Source organism: Artemia franciscana, chromosome 21, assembly GCF_032884065.1.
Source record: "Artemia franciscana chromosome 21, ASM3288406v1, whole genome shotgun sequence".
NCBI lineage: Eukaryota > Metazoa > Arthropoda > Branchiopoda > Anostraca > Artemiidae > Artemia > Artemia franciscana.
The window spans coordinates 30743121-30759428 of record NC_088883.1 but is presented as its reverse complement, the minus strand read 5'-3'; the positions used below and the strand labels follow the sequence as shown (position 1 = coordinate 30759428).

Genomic DNA, 16308 nt, shown 5'->3' with positions numbered 1-16308 from the left:
TGAATATAAACAAATTTTTAATGCGTTTTTTTATGATAGGCACTGAATGCCTCATTGAACTATTTCAATGAGGCACCTACCTGAAGGTACTCAATCTAAAGATAGAACTGTCTCTTGTAGGGCGTGTGCCCCACGGGCAAGAAATATGACAATTTCAGGTCATATATCAAGCTAGAATAGTAAATTGCCCCCCAGGTTCCGTAAGATACTGGTCAGTATGAACAAAATCTCAAAACTATTTTATAGTCATACTAAACTTTAGCGACGATCAGAAGTTTGTATTTGTCTATCAAATATTATTATATAAGAGGAATTTAAGGACACGGCAAGGCCGTGTCCAGGGGGGTAAAAGGGTTGACCCCCCTTTGACAGCTCTAAATGGGTATCTGGAGAATCTGGGGAAGGTAAACAGGAAGGGTGTGCGAAAGCACAGGTTGGCTGGCCCCACCCCCCATTGCACTTCCTGGCTGAAGGGCCAAGAAACGGAGATCAGCACCGCCGGTACGGACTGTAAAGTCTAATGCCGTATTCTTTACCTTACCTTTACCTGACCCCCCCCCTTAAATCTTTGTTCGACTCGTAAAAACGTACCAAAAATGATTATAAATAAATTTTTGACACGTTTTTTTTTATGATAGGCACTGAATACTCATTAAATTATTTCAATGAGGCACCTCCTGAATGTCCTCAAGCTAAAGATAAAGTTTCTTGTAGGGCATGTGCCCCACGGGCAACAAATAGGATAATTTTATGTCATATATGAAGCTAGAATAGTAGCTTGCCCCCCAGGTTTTCGTAAGATACTGTCAGTATGAACAAAATCTCGAAACTATTTTATAGTCATTACTAAACTTTAGCGACGATCAGAAGTTTGTATTTGTCTATAAAATAAAGAAAAAACAAATGTCAAAATTATAATTTTCTTTTACGAGGAACATGCTTATGAACTTTTCAAACTATCTAGCTACATTTTAAACCAATTATCACTTCCAGTTATGTGCATAGTCATGCTTCAGCACAGTCCCCCGAAAAAGTGATTTTTTATTCTATTAAAAGCTAAACATTTTTTCTGGGTTTGAAATATTTTAGAAACAAAATAATCCTGTCTGCATTACGAAAGCCTTAAAAAGAATTCTGGCCATTGCTCGCCGAAGGCAAAATCCTACATTTACCAGTGCTTTCATTTTCCCTGATTTTTTTGGGGATTACCCACGAATTCCCCAAAAGAAAATTCAGCTTTCCGAAATAACCCCGAAAATAAACCCTCCTAAATACATGAACGTTAACACGAAATATTAATCCTTAATGCTCGTCAACGCTATTTTTTTGGGGTAGATTCAGGAGATGGGAATTGAGTTTGTGAAAATCCCCCCCAAAAAAACTTGGTAGAATAAAAGCACGGTTTTACAGCTGCAGGGTATTAATGGGAACACAGTAATAACAGTCTTACAAGAAAATATTTAGAAACCTGTCCTATTTAAAATTGATTATACCTTGGCAACACCTAATCAAGAAAAAGCTTGAACCTTATCAACAAAATTGAATCAGCCTGATTAATCGTTGTCATTTATCAGCTATCGCTTGCATTCAGCCCCAATAACGTCAATTAAAAGGGTGATTAAATAGGTTTGACGACCAAACTCTCACAGCGTCCACACAACCCAGTGGTGACAGGTCAATTAATGACTTAGTTTCGGGCTCCTTCTTATTGGCTAGAAAAAACTTGTGCTGATTTCCTATTGGTCGAAAATTCAACTCGCGACTCAGATTTCCAAACTTCCCAGAAGCACAGTTCAAACTCTTTAGTATAGAAACAGTCTCTGAGGTGTTAGAACTTTAACAAGGAATATAAATACATTAAATGCAGTTTTAAGTAAGTATTTATTTGGCTATTAAGGTAGATGTCTAACACGGTTCAGATATCATTCTCATTTGCGCAAAAGTAACACAACGATTTTATGGATATACGGCACGTAGGCTCTCTCACTCTTTTAAAGCTACTTAATGGCTTTCCAGCTCCTTTAGAAATATATTTTTTCTTAGCTGGCTATGTTTTCAGTAAAGCATTAGTTTTTCTTAATTGTATAACTATCAGAAAACATCATCTGTCAGCTGATTTTATGGATATACGGCACGTAGGCTCTCTCACTCTTTTAAAGCTACTTAATGGCTTTCCAGCTCCTTTAGAAATATATTTTTTCTTAGCTGGCTATGTGTTTTCAGTAAAGCGTTAGTTTTTCTTAATTGTATAACTATCAGAAAACATCATCAGTCAGCTGATTTGTGCTGATTTTATGGATATACGGCACGTAGGCTCTCTCACTCTTTTAAAGCTACTTAATGGCTTTCCAGCTCCTTTAGAAATATATTTTTTCTTAGCGGGCTATGTGTTTCCATTTAAGCTCTAGTTTTTCTTAATTGTACAACTAGGGGAAAATATCATCAGTCGGCTTATTTGTGCTGATTTTATGGATATACGTCACATAGGCTAGTACCAAGTAGTAATATGCCAATTACTTTCATCATAAGAATTTCGTTTACTATTAATCAAAAACTAGGGATTTTTACTTTGTATTTATAAGTGTTTGAAGCCACATCCCTTCCTAGCTCAATCATAGGTCTGGAAAAGGCAATAGCTGTGAGTATAAATACACAATGAAAAGTATGATGAAAATAAAATGAAGCTAAACTAATTCCAGGATCCAAGAAATACACAGGGTGAGGGGAAAAAAATTAAACAGATTTACGGAGAAATATAAACTATATATATATATATATATATATATATATATATATATATATATATATATATATATATATATATATATATATATATATATATATATATAACGCTCTTTTTACAAACAAACAAACATGCATACATACAACTCGTTTTTATATAGATAGATAGATAGATAGATAGATAAAATACAAATTAACTGCGTAAAACTTGCGAATATACAACATTCTTCGCTGTCCAATTGTCGCTGCATATAAATAGATTGTCAGGTTTACCGACCCTCGAACATGCAACGTACAATTGTCAATGGGAAAAACAATCAGTATTAAGATCTATACCACATTTTTCTAATGATTGACCTTGAGCTTTGTTAATGGTGATTGCAAATGCTAATCGAATTGGGAATTGCAATCTTTTAAATTGAAAAGGCAGATCCGTTGGAATCTTGGGAATGCGAGGAATAAGAACAGCCTCACCCTCAAAAGGCCCTGTCAAGATTGTGGCCTCTATTAGGTTTTCCATTGTTTTTTTTTACGGCAAGTCGAGTGCCCTAGCAAAGCTTTGGTGGGTTTATATTTCTTAAAAGTATTATTGGTAGGCCTATTTTTAGTTGTAGCACGTGTGGTGGAAACCCTGAGAATAATATCTCGAGGTAAAAACTGATCACCGACCATAACGATGGCCACTTCGTCGATAGTTGGAGCATTGTATCTACGCACATGTTGGCCAGGAGGCGTTTTGTCAGCGGAAATAACAATTTTATGCGTATAAGTAGGTATCAAATCGATGGCTGTTTTGAACAGACGCACTAAATTATTATTTTCGTGGAAAAGATGTTGTAATTGGGAAACGATTGTCCTTTCAATGTTGAGAGAAATTTCGCAACGTGCATTCAATTCAGAATTTCTATCACTGATGAAGTACAATTGTAAAAATTTATGATTCTCGCCTGAGAATGGTAGAAGAGACCCTGCTCTATGATAAATTTGCCCTTTTACTTTGAAAGTAGACATAAATTGATCTGGATTTTCAATTTGGGCTCCAAACGACGTCATTTGGAAACATGAGTTGTATTTTCTGATTCATTTATATTCCTTATGTCCCGGTGTCCCGGTCGTCATTTATATCCCCCTGTTTTATATCCCGCTTATTTTTCAGTTTTTTCCTTTTTTTAGTTTTTTTTTTTACTTTTTTAGTTCTTTTAGTTTTTACCTTTTTTAGTTTTTTTTAGTTTTTTAGATGAAATTTTTTTTTTAGTTTTTTACCTTTTTTTCTTTTTAGTTTTTTATTGGTTTTTACCTTTTTTTAGCTTTTTATCTTTTTTATTTTTTTTTATTTTTATTTTTAATTTTATTAGTATTCTTTTTCTCTTCTATTTTTCATTTTTCCTTTTTTTTAGTTTTTTTTTAGTTTTTAGTTTTTTAAGTTTTTTCCTTTTTTTAGTTTCTTTAATTTTTTTAGTTTTTCGGCTTTTTTATTTTTTTTATTAGTTTTTAGTTTTTTTTGTAGTTTTTGCCTTTTTTTAGTTTTTTCAGTTTTTTTTTTAGTTTTTAGTTTTTTACCTTTTTTAGCCTAACCAGGATTTGAACCTGGGACCTTCATTCTCCGTTCTGACACCCTCTCTCACCGAGTGACTACTCCAGCATGTTCATTTTGGTGTTTTAAATGGTATATTATTAACCAAATTAATGTGTTTTACAATATACTAAGCATCGTCATAACAAAAATGACGGCAACTAATTTCATGACGTCAGCCGAAACATGACGTCACCTGATCCACAGACCCACAGACAGACAGACAACTTATTTTTATATATATAGATATATATATATATATATATATATATATATATATATATATATATATATATATATATATATATATATATATATATATATATATATATATATATATATATATATATATAAAATTTTTTTTGTGTAAACCAGTCAGCTTTTCAGTAATATTCGGGAGGTGAAACTTATTTATTATTTTTCTATTCCTATACCAAAGAGGAAGATAAAGAAGATATTTACAAAAACGGAAATAGGCCACCCGAATATCACTAAAATCCTTATTCCAAAGTGTAGGATAAAGCTCAGAAAGGCAAAGAACAGAACGATCTGAAAAAGTAGAATACAGCTATCCAAGAGCAATATTATTTTTCTCGGCAACTTTCATGAACCAAGATTATCCATGATATTATCTCAACAAGCAAGTTCATACAGCATCTGGATAGGAAACTTATAGTAATTTATCACGTCTTGGCAAACATCTAAATGCAATCTCAAAAAGAAATAAAAAGAAGCCCTCATTCCTCTCCCTTCAAAAGCTATAATAGGTCACTAAAAGATAAATCTAAGAAAGTGGTAATAAACGACAGGGTTGGTGTCTTATGGCCGATTAGAGAACATATATTTGACGAGAGGCCATGTCGTAGTGGACGTCAAAATCAGTTTAAGAATAAAGTATTGGATATTTATAATTTTGTAAGTGACATGATTGTTAGTTTCCTAGGAACAATAGGTCATTTTTATTTGGATCAAGTGTATAAAAATACTAAATAAAGCGTCGACCATCACGAGTGCAAAATATGAAAGAAGAAGATATTACAGACAAGTAGCCCTCCCTCTATTTCCCCTCCCTTGAGAATTTGAAAAGTACCTTTTGCATATTTTCATTGAAAAATCGATTTAAAAATGAAATCCACCCCCAAGTCTAGATTTAGAAAAATACATTTTGTTTGCAACTTCATTTTGAAAAATAAGTCCTTTCTCTCTCCCCCCTCACTTTCAAGCTGTTTTGTTGATTGTTTCCCCTGGGAAGGGACTTTTCTTCAGAATAACATTAAAAACAGGAGCATTGTATGGAAATATATATTGCTATGTGATTACAGCAATATAATAAACATATACATTATATGTTTATGGCAATATAGAAAACATGGACATTATTAGGATCCTAAAACTCTTTTTGCGCTCGTTGTCTATGTCCGTCACAAAGTTTTCAGGAAACACAAAGTTTTCAGGAAAGTTTCAGGAAGTTTTCAAAGAAGACAAAGTTATCAGGAAAGGTATCAACATCTCAATATCAACCAGGGTAGTATAGGTGGTAATCGAATAGTTGTGGGCATCAAGCCATAGCTAATTGTAGAAAAAGCCAAGACAGATAATCCAATTGAGTGAGAAGCAAACTTGGCATTAAATCCCCCCTTATTAGGATTGTATAAAAAGGAGATTAGTTCATTTGTTAATAGATATGTCTATCTGTTATCCGTCCATGCGTCATTGCTAGGGCAGTATAACCAAGGTAGATAGTCATAGAGCTAAGATAGTCATTGAGCCTATAGTTTTCCAAGTCTTTGAGGTTTAAAATTTTTACTGATCCCCATTATGGAAAAAAAACATTTACTTTGAAAACACATTAGTTTTATTATAAATTTAGGTGTTTCTAATTTCAAAATAATTATATATGACAACCTATAAACAAAAATAATTGAGAGATTAATTATGAGATTAATAATGAGAACCTGTCCGAATAAAAAATAAAAAAAAATAATAAAAACACTCTGGCGAATATTCAAGCTCGGAAATGGACAATTAGTATCCTAGGAGAATCCCAACACATTCAATTCTAGCAGAAAAACGAAGGTTTTGTTGATGTAAGAAAAAGATGTGTGTTTTGTTTAAATTCTTTGTGACCCGGTAAAATTTGTCAACGACCTAGGCAAGTCGTGACCCAGACTTTGGGAACCGCTGAGCTAGGTTGAATAACCCATTTCTGTACAAACTTTCTTTGACATCAAAAGGAAAGCAGTAGACCCATCTGAATGGAAATTTCAGTGATCAACAGAAAAACTCAAAACCTGAATCTCTGGAAGTTTCCGTCATCCTAATTACCTTTACCTTTTACTAATTACCTTTTACAAGTGGTGCCAATTAAGATGATGACATTTCGTCCCCTTAGAATCAGAAATTGATATTTCATTAGTATTTTCATTTAAAAATACCCATTGTTGATACTTTCTTGAAAAAATACCTATGCCACTACCTTTTGAGATATACATTCCCCCCCCCCCCTCTTTTTCACATTTTTGTGAATTGGTTCGTATAGAAAGCAGATGCTTACCTTATTGGTTAAAAATTTAGTACTAAATGAAAATACCGAAGATTTTTAATTCATTAATATGCGTTTAATACTCCTTAGATTTCGGAAGAAAATAGATGATGGTCTTTTGGTGACACCTTTCAAATACAATTTTAAAAATTTTACCATTTTACCATATGAAACAGCTTGAAAAAATGTCCGACAAAATTAAAAAAATTCGACAAAATTGCCGTATAGGAGATTAATTTGCGATTTTATTACAAACATAATTGCACTGTTCAAATACAGTAGCATTATTCTTAAAATAATAATCCTTTTCTATAAAATAGTTAAAACCAAAATCCCTTAGACAACACAATCCTTAATTAAAATTAAAGAGGATTTCCTATTTCGAGGGAATGGGTATTACATTAGTGTGTACACCAGTAGGGATTGAGAGAAGAGCACAAAAACTGGAATGCAAACTTGAAAGCACACGGGAACAAAGCCAGGGGAAAAAAGGGAAGGTTAGGTATAAGGTTACTGTATTATACTCCTGAAACCAACGACTCGCAGTGCCCAGTCCCTGGTTCATAATTGTCAAACAGAAGCTCTTATCAATTAAATCATCTTATCTTCTTTCACACTGAAGACAAATGTAAACATTTAAGTTGATATGTTCTTGTGCAAACAATTGCCCTATCAGAGTCGACTCGAGATATATTGAATAGTTTTTTTTCTCTATCAGTTAGGAATGAGTTTATGAAAATAAACTATACACGATAATGAACGGATGAATGGATATGAAACAGTCACTTTGAGCAACCAAAAAGGTATGATATAAGCCAAATTGTTTTCTATTTGAATCATCCATGAAGTTGTCATAATTCATAAACATTCCATGACATGATTAATATTACAAAGCCTTCGTTTACAAAGCTACAAAGCTTACCTAAGAAGACTCCCTATCTCCTTCCACGACGTAATTAAAATTCTTGCCACTTGTGAAAGGCAAAGTAGACACGTACGGATAATTCATTTTTGGGGAGCAGGTCCAGAACCTCCCCCCCCCCTGATTCAGTTTGCCGAATGTAGGCACCAAAGAGTCGTGTTGGGAGTTTTCGTGTCTTCAACAAATATTGACAACTGGTCGTAGTTTTATTGGTATTATTAGGTTGCTTGCTTTTTACCAGTCACAAGAGGGTGGTGAGAAGAAAAGATGATTTTATTTGTATTATATTTTTATTCTTTTTTCAATTCTATTTCTTTAAATATTTTTATTTCTTTGATATATAATAAGCGAATCTTTGATAATTGTTTAATTTTTGTTTGGTGACGTAGAGGGCGATGGCTGGGCGTATTTTCTCTACAACAACAACAACAAAAGGCACCAAAGAGGGCCAAAATAAAAAACAGGAAATTTTAATTACTAATATTAAAGACACCTCCCCCGTCCCACCCTGCTTACACCCTTCACTTTGGCGACTTTGCAAAAGAGTCCAGGGATTTTAAGGTACTTTTATGGTCAAATCCCATTCTGAAAATCTACTCCCTTGTAGGCTATTTGATAAAACTTCCATATTAACACGGACTGGTTTCTTCTTTAGTATGTGTCCAAACCATTCAAGCCGTTTTCTTTATCACAAAATCAATTGGGCCTTACGTCAAACATCACCCTCGATTCGCTGGTCAAATTATTTCGGTTAGCCTTTGCCACCCCACGCCTTTCCGCCTTAAATTCCTATCTGCCATCTCCTACTCACACCAAAACTGGCCCTATAACACAAGAGATATGTGTAAAAATGTCTAAAGACGTCATAACGGTATATCATAGAAATTATTCCTGAAGCTGAAGGGCTAGGTTTTGGTACATTTGTTCTTCCGATTTCTTATAAAAGTTTCGGATATACCCATTCTCCCAGAATTTTTTTTTGCTGCGAGTATCTACGGTAGGCAAGGCCGTATCCAGGGGGATAAAAGGGTTGACCCCCCCTAAAATTTTGTCCGACTCGTAAAAACGTAACAATAATGAATATAAACAAATTTTTAACGCGTTTTTTTTATGATAGGCACTGAACGCCTCATTGAACTATTTCAATGAGGCACCTACCTGAAGGTATTCAATCTAAAGATAAAACTGTCTCTTGTAGGGCGTGTGCCCCACGGGCAAGAAATAGGACAATTTCAGGTCATATATCAAGCTAGAATAGTAAATTGCCCACCAGGTTTCCGTAAGATACTGGTCAGTATGAACAAAATCTCAAAACTATTTTATAGCCATACTAAACTTTAGCACGATCAAAAGTTTGTATTTGTCTATCAAATATTATTATATAAGAGGAATTTAAGGAAACGGGCAAGGCCGTATCCAGGGGGATAAAAGGGTTGACCCCCCTTTTGACAGCTCTAAATGGGTATCTGGAGAAATCTGGGGAAGGTAAACAGGAAGGGTGTGCGAAAGCACAGGTTGGCTGGCCCCCAACCCCCCACTGCACTTCCTGGCTGAATGGCCAAGAAACGGAGATCAGCACCGCCGGTACGGACTGTAAAGTCTAATGCCGTATCCTTTACCTTACCTTTACCTGACCCCCCCCCTTAAATCTTTGTTCGACTCGTAAAAACGTACCAAAAATGATTATAAATAAATTTTTGACACGTTTTTTTTTATGATAGGCACTGAATACCTCATTAAATTATTTCACTGAGGCACCTCCCTGAAGGTCCTCAAGCTAAAGATAAAGTTTCTTGTAGGGCATGTGCCCCACGGGAAACAAAGGATAATTTTAGAAGCTAGGATAGTAGATTGCCCCCCAGGTTTTCTTAAGATACTGGTCAGTATGAACAAAATCTCGAAACTATTTTATAGTCATTACTAAACTTTAGCGACGATCAGAAGTTTGTATTTGTCTATAAAATAAAGAAAAAACAAAATGTCAAAATTATAATTGACTTTTATGAGGAATATGCTGATGAACTTTTCAAACTATCTAGCTACATTTTAAACTAATTATCACTTCCAGTTATGTGCATAGTCACGCTTCAGCACCAGTCCCCCGAAAAAGTGATTTTTTATTCTATTAAAAGCTAAACATTTTTTCTGGGTTTGAAATATTTTAGAAACAAAAATAATCCTGTCTGCATTACGAAAGCCTTAAAAAGAATTCTGGCCATTGCTCGCCGAAGGCAAAATCCTACATTTACCAGTGCTTTCATTTTCCCTGATTTTTTTGGGGATTACCCACGAATTCCCCAAAAGAAAATTCAGCTTTCCGAAATAACCCCGAAAATAAACCCTCCTAAATACATGAACGTTAACACGAAATATTAATCCTTAATGCTCGTCAACGCTATTTTTTTGGTAGATTCAGGAGATGGGAATTGAGTTTGTGAAAATCCCAAAAAAACTTGGGTAGCATGAAAGCACGATTTTACAGCTGCAGGCCATTAATAGGAACACAGAAATAGCAGTCTTACAAGAAAATATTCTGAAGCCTGTCCTATATAAAATTGATTATACCTTGGCAACACCTAATCAAGAAAAAGCTTGAACCTTATCAACAGAATTGAATCAGCCTGATTAATCGTTGTCATTTATCAGCTATCGCTTGCATTCAGCCCCAATAACGTCAATTAAAAGGGTGATTAAATAGGTTTGACGTCCAAACTCTCACAGCGTCCACACAACCCAGTGGTGACAGGTCAATTAATGACTTAGTTTCGGGCTCCTTCTTATTGGCTAGAAAAAACTTGTGCTGATTTCCTATTGGTCGAAAATTCAACTCGCGACTCAGATTTCCAAACTTCCCAGAAGCACAGTTCAAACTCTTTAGTATAGAAACAGTCTCTGAGGTGTTAGAACTTTAACAAGGAATATAAATACATTAAATGCAGTTTTAAGTAAGTATTTATTTGGCTATTAAGGTAGATGTCTAACACGGTTCAGATATCATTCTCATTTGCGCAAAAGTAACACAACGAAAAAATTTGAACCCTTTCAGGAACCAGGGGCGCTAATTGACAAAAAATAGGGGGCGCCCTAGTAGGCGAAACAGCTCGACTTGATATTGCGTTTATACTTGGTTGACTCTTCTGTTAAACAAGCGACGAGGGGCCTTTGAACCCCTGATGTTTGTCTACTATATCTCCCATTTATGTCACCCGTTATTGCGTTTCGTTCTAGTTTATGACCCCCCTTCAGTGACATAATTTCGTCAAAATTCTGGTGAAGGGGCAAAGTTTGAGCCTATTTGCTTGGAGTTCCAAAAAGGCTAAGGTGTACTGAAGAAAGCTGATTTATTTTGGTGGATGCTTGAATTATTTAGACCTATCTAATTTTTATTAATTAGTTTAATTTTAATTTTTATTAATTAGTTAAATTAATATTTTAATTTTTAAAATATTTTTGAAGACACTAAATTTCGGCTGGAGGGGCAAACCTGGGTTTTGGGAGGCAGTTTGCCTCCTGCCCTATAGGGAATTACACCCCTACCGGCTGTCTCAAATTCTTGTTAAGGGTGCCATCTTCCTGGAAAATTTAGCCATTGACTGAGGCGGATACAGGATTAACGCTTGGAAGAAGTAACAACGAAATTTGGGCTCTTCCATTGGATTTTTCCGCTAATTGCTCAGAAATACGCATTTTTTTTATTTATGACGCTTCTTAAGAACCTAAGCGATAACTTTATTATATTTCAACATTATTTCTAAAATCACTGGCTGAGAACGTCACTTTACAGAAATTAAGAGGCGAGGGACATTTTCTATCGCCTTGATTTGTCAATTTTTAGATATAACCATATATTCCACTTATTGTCTCAATAATTAGGAGAAACGGTACTTATGTCTTACAGCCACCACACTCAAGAAGTGAGGTGAGATTAATCCTAATGAAATATACCTGAGTGTGACGAAAATAAAATACTTTAGTAACAAAATTATGGAAACTACAAAAGAGAATTTTGGAGATCAAGCCCCCCGGAACGCATTATATTAAATTGTTTCTAACCTAACCAAAATATCAGCTCTATATATAAAATATTTAACTAAAATATACCTAAATTGTAGTTTATCTCCCTCACACTAAGCTAATTATCACCGAGTAGATACTGAAATATAGAAAGAAACCGTTTTTACTCAGACCAAGAACTTGAGTGTGGTGACTATAAGACAAAAGTACCCAGGGCCATATCCCGGATTTTTTCCGGGGGATGTATGTACAAGGATTTTTTCGGGGAGGGGGGTGCACAACAAAACTACAAAAACGCAAAAAAATTATAAACATTTTTTTACGTGTCAAACAAACATTTCGAGGTGGTTCAAACCCCCTGGATACGGCCTTGACTGGAGAAACAAACGACCTGCCCTCAAATGTAGTTCCGTCAGTTCTGAGGGGGACACTACCCTAGATTTTAATAATCACCTTTTTGGTACTGTCATTGAAAAATGGCGTTTTTTGGTATTCTCATAGAAACAACCAGAAAAACAACAAAATTGCCTCCCCCTGGATTTTGAGAAACATATTTTGCCCCTTCTCCTGAGTAAAAGAACAGTAGATCTAAGAGACAAATTTAGAAGGTAAAATACTGAGAGGAAAGGGAAGGCTGAAAAAAAAGACAACTGAGAATGCAGAGGAAAGTGAGTAATTTCAGGAGGCGCAACTTTTTTGGTGGGAATCTTCAAATTCGAGAATGACGCAAAAACAGGCAAATTGCATGAGAAATAGGAGAGGATGAGTAAAATCGGTAAATCCGTTAGGTGGCCGAGTTACGCAATGCTTTACACTCACCTATCATTTGTGTTGTTTTGATTATTATTTGTCTGTCTTCCCAAATAAGGTACACATGAGGAATTTTTTTAAGGGGGACGGCAATAAAACAAAACTACTAGGTAATTTGAATTAGAAGTACCCATCAATGCGGAATAATTTAGGATTTCGGTGGGCTCGAATCAGTGGCATTCACGGTATTTCTTGCGGGGGCGGGGTCAAAATCTGTTTTCAAATTTTAGGGTGTAATTTGGTCATTTTTCAGTGAAAATACCCAAAGAAAAGCATTTTCTAATGATTACACCCCCTCCCTTTCCCCAAAAGTAGTTTTTCAGTCTAAGGACAGGTACTTGTTAATAATACCGAACACACTCAAGAATTACCCTTTGGTTACATCTCACAAAACTGGCTTCATAGCTACAAAAACAAGTAATAGATGATACAATGCATTGGACTTAGACAAAATCAATGAACTTCTATAGTTTGTGCTATATATTTGCACATTAGAGGGGATGTAGATTAGTTTATGGGCACGTTCGAAACTAAAGGTTGTATTCCGTTAAGATTAACCTAACTTAACTCCTTGGCGGTGTTCCGTATTATTAACGAGTACCTAGAAACTTTCCCCGTTGACACCAATAATCCAGGCCTTTAGACCCTCCCCCCCCCCTGCGTACGCGCCTGTCTCTAACAAAAAGAATCTTTTGGCTTCTTAATTGGTAATTCAACAGCGAATATTCTTTCCAGCATTGTCATCCTTCCCTTGAGCTAAAAAACGACAGAAAGCAGCGTGTGAACGCATAATTTTGCAATAATATAAGAAAAATGTTACAATATTCGGACTTGTTTAAATCGGCCCAGGAAATGCATGGTCTCTCACGAAATTTACAATTAGATCAATTTACATAAATCAATACTCAACTTAGTTCCTTCTTAAGTATTCAGTAACCTTGATTTTAAAATAAAAGTTTAAACAGTTGATAGGGGGTTACGTATGAATTTATGCAATAAATATGTAAAATTTCTGAAGTTGAGGTGATGAAAAGAAAGTTATATTCTAATACCACTAAAAAAAATGGCTGATAGAGAATAAGACCCAAGGGGAAAAGTAATGGAATAGCCAGAGGGCAAAAGGAAGAATGATATCCAGGATTGTGTTCGAGGGGGGGAGGCGACAAAAACGTATCAAAATGTGTTTTTATGCATTTTTATTACGTTCTTACGAGTCCAAAAAACATTTCGAGATGGGTTAAAACACCCAAACTACTTCCCCGAAAACGGTCTTAATGATATGGTGCTAAAAAATAAGAAAGTCCAAAAAATGGGAATTAAAGATCCAGAGAAAACACAGGTGTAAGAGGGACGAAGGCCCGAGCGAGGACAAGTCTATAGTAACAATATTTGCGAGAACAAGAGCTCGAGACCGTTGGTGAGGGCCAGTTTACCCATCGGTGAATTTTCTGCTGGACTCTTTAAGCTAGAAGCATTAAAATGATGAAGAACGATTTTCGACCTGAGAATACACATTAGGGTATAAATATCCGATATTCAAAAAGTGTGTTTAAAAGATTATAATTACTACGCAATCCAAAACGAACTTAAAATACGGGCAACCAAAGGAAGCGAGGTCAATAATACGGAAAATGTGGGGAATATTTTGACATTTGAGACAGGGACATGCCCAAACCCTCCTCTTTCATATTTGTCTGGCAGGGGAGTAAGAAGAAAAATACAATTTATTCTTTCTAAAAAAGAAGTACAGAGGAAATAACCATGCATCTCGGATTCAATACCTTATCTTTGAGTCCCATCAGAGTCGAACTACCCAACACATCACTCTTTGGTGACACTTGGTATTTTTGATCTTCTGCCAAATAAATTCAAATCTTCTGAGACAGATGTAAATCTTAGCACACATATTTTAGATAACATCTTTCACTTCTTTATGATTAGTGTATTAATCAGGTGCCCGTGTTTTTATTAGTAAATTCATATCCATGAGAAGATAGATAGCAATGAAATATGAAGCTTATTAACACGGATGTGTGAAATTTTTTTTTAATACAGGAAAAAAAAAATGAAAACAGTCTTCCTTTTTCCTTCTGTCTTTCTTCTTTTTTTCGTTTTTTTATGGTGTATGTTTATTTCTGTGTTTGTGCTGTTGCATTGGTGATTCCTTTTTTCATTATAGTGCTTAGAGCGTGTCGGACGGCATACATACAAAAAGCATCGTAGGGTATAATCTTTTTGAGGGCTAGATAAGAAATATCTCGCCCCTTCCCCCAGACATAATTTTCTAAGCCACTTACTCCTCTCGAAAATCTCCCTTAAAGATTTAATTCGATCCCTTGCTCGAGGAAAAAACATGGTATACTTATGAATCTACCCATAAAATGCATCACCTTTAAATGAAAGCTGCCGGATCTACGAAATCTCCATAATAATAAATACTCGCTTGCCCTAAGGTACAAAAAGGCATAAAACGTATACTCTCTTGTAAAGACATTTTATTTTCAACTAAACTAAATGGATATAAACTTCTTGAACTTCTTCTATAAACTTCTTGCTATTAAGATTAACTGTGAGAAAAATTACTTAACATGGTACTCATGGTACTACTCTAAATTTTGTGTTTGGCCTACTGCTTTTCCAAAATTTATGGATCGCTCATTCAAAAGCCATTTCTCATTATCTACGTGAGTTTTATAAATTCCACCATCTGTAGGCGCCAATGGCATTGAAATGGCACTTTTCGTGCCATTTCTCAAGGGATGGCGCTAACAGACAACCAGAACATCGTAGACAGATTTTTTTATAGTTCATATAAAAGATATTGCTCATATCTACGTTCTTCCTATAAATTTCACTATCCACAAGTTTCAAGTGGCACTAAAAACAGCACTTTTGGTGCCATGTCTCAAGTGGAGAAGCTGGGGCTACTGGGCTAGCAGAACTTTTAAGAGTTATGTTTAATAGCTCATTTGAAAGCTATTGCTCATATCTAATTGCTTTTTATAAATTCTACCGTTCGTAAGTGCGATATAGCACTGAAAACAACACTTGGTGCCACTTTTTTAATGAAAAAGCCCTGAGGGACAAAACAGGTACTATTGCAAAAGTTAGTTCAAGAACCCTTAACTGGAGGTTTACAAAAAAAACCTCCCGTACACTCCCCCTCCCAGCCTTCTTAGTAAGTTTCATAGATTGTCTGCTCACCAGGAAGCTACTGCAACATTTGCAGGCTACCACGACATCGTAGATAGATGTTTGATGACTCAATTAAAAGCTATTGCTTATATTTACTAGGTTTTTACAAATTCTACCATCTATTAGATTTAACAGATTTCTTGGGAGAATTTGCAATGGAGTCTTTGTGATGGTTGAAGCAGTAGCTGCAACCTAGTAAAGAGCGAACCACAGCCCATAGTAACTAAAAGTTAAAAAACATTAAAACAGTCTTCCTTTTTTCCTTCTTTTTTCCAGGCCCTAGTGGGCTACTAAAACATCATAGAAATGCTCATAGGGTGCAAAGGTAAAGGCGACGAAAAGAGCGTAAAGGCGACGAAAAGAGCGAAAAAGGCCTAGTGGGTTACTAAAACATCATAGAAATGCTCATAGGGTGCAAAGGTAAAGGCGACGAAAAGAGCGAAAAGGGAACGAAAAGAGCGTAAAGGCGACGAAAAGAGCGAAAAGGCCTAGTGGGTTACTAAAACATCA

At 35.3% G+C, this 16308-nt stretch overlaps 2 protein-coding genes across 3 annotated transcripts in view; one reads left to right on the top strand and one right to left on the bottom strand.

Annotated features, from left to right (window-relative positions):
• LOC136040871 (uncharacterized) overlaps window positions 1–16308 on the bottom strand; it is a 685992-nt gene that overhangs the window by 231237 nt on the left and 438447 nt on the right. The gene's annotated exons all lie outside the window — the stretch shown is intronic.
• LOC136040869 (frizzled-5-like) overlaps window positions 7527–16308 on the top strand; it is a 445049-nt gene continuing 436267 nt past the window's right edge. The window contains exon 1 of one of the 2 annotated variants that reach the window (XM_065725259.1): window positions 7527–7660. The gene's annotated coding sequence lies outside the window, so the exon portion shown is untranslated. Of the gene's footprint in view, window positions 7661–10655; window positions 10725–16308 lie in introns of those variants that run through there. The other variant, XM_065725258.1, reaches the window with a different exon arrangement.